The following is a 794-nucleotide window of genomic DNA, read 5'->3' as shown; positions in this document are numbered from 1 at the left end:
TCTCTCAGTGTCTGTTGAGTTGGCAGAATAAATGGGAAGACCCTGAAGACCCGTTGTGTCCCGAGCGCTCGCGATTCAGGTAAACAAACTCCTGCTGTTGATCCAGAGGTCCTGGAATGTGTTTGACCTCCTCTAGGTGTTCTTGAGTTTGTTTAGCCGTGTCTATGATGCTAGAATGTGAGAATGCCACGGAGGAGCCGTGTTTGTTCAGGATGCACCTGGCCTTATAAATGGCTCACATATTTTCCTGCTGTAATAGGGCAACGCAGAGCAGTCATCTGACCTAATGAGTCTCTGGAGACGTTAGCCCGCACCACCATGGGTCTCCCATCAGGCTCAGCAGATGCCGCGTGTGTCGAGGCGTCTCTGGTTGTTTTCAGAGTGTAAAGCCATCGGAATGTGATGCAGTGACTCATCTGATTATATGAGGGTTTTTCTGTGCTTTAATGCGCTTTACTCTCTTTTGTGCTTTGGCTTTGGATGAAAGTGCTTTGTGAATAGCAGCCTTGCCGTAAATTCCAGCTCTGTGAAGCTCATGACGTAGTTTCTGATAACACCGGGTCACAGCGCTCCGATGCCCATATTCCACAATGTGGTTTGGTGATTGAACAACTATGAAGCATTCATGTAGCCTTTCAAAAATGTATAACTTATTGTTGACTGTGGCTTTACTACAATAAAGCCATGTTAACTGGGGATTACTGTTCTAAATAAATGTTACCCTGGAGCACAAAACCAGTCATAAGTGCCAATTTTTTGAAATTGAGATTTATACATCATATGAAAGCTGAATA

General features: G+C 44.7%; 1 pseudogene; it reads left to right on the top strand.

Annotated features, from left to right (window-relative positions):
• Positions 1-79, top strand: part of LOC107600800 (cytoplasmic dynein 2 heavy chain 1-like) — a 46,065-nt pseudogene extending 45,986 nt beyond the window's left edge.
• Positions 80-794: the final 715 nt, after the last annotated feature.

The sequence above is a fragment of the Sinocyclocheilus grahami genome, unplaced genomic scaffold (genome assembly GCF_001515645.1).
Source record: "Sinocyclocheilus grahami isolate Dianchi unplaced genomic scaffold, SAMN03320097.WGS_v1.1 scaffold292.1, whole genome shotgun sequence".
NCBI classification, from domain to species: Eukaryota; Metazoa; Chordata; class Actinopteri; order Cypriniformes; family Cyprinidae; genus Sinocyclocheilus; species Sinocyclocheilus grahami.
Note: the sequence above shows the minus strand (reverse complement) of the source record. Positions and strands in the feature narration are given on the sequence as shown.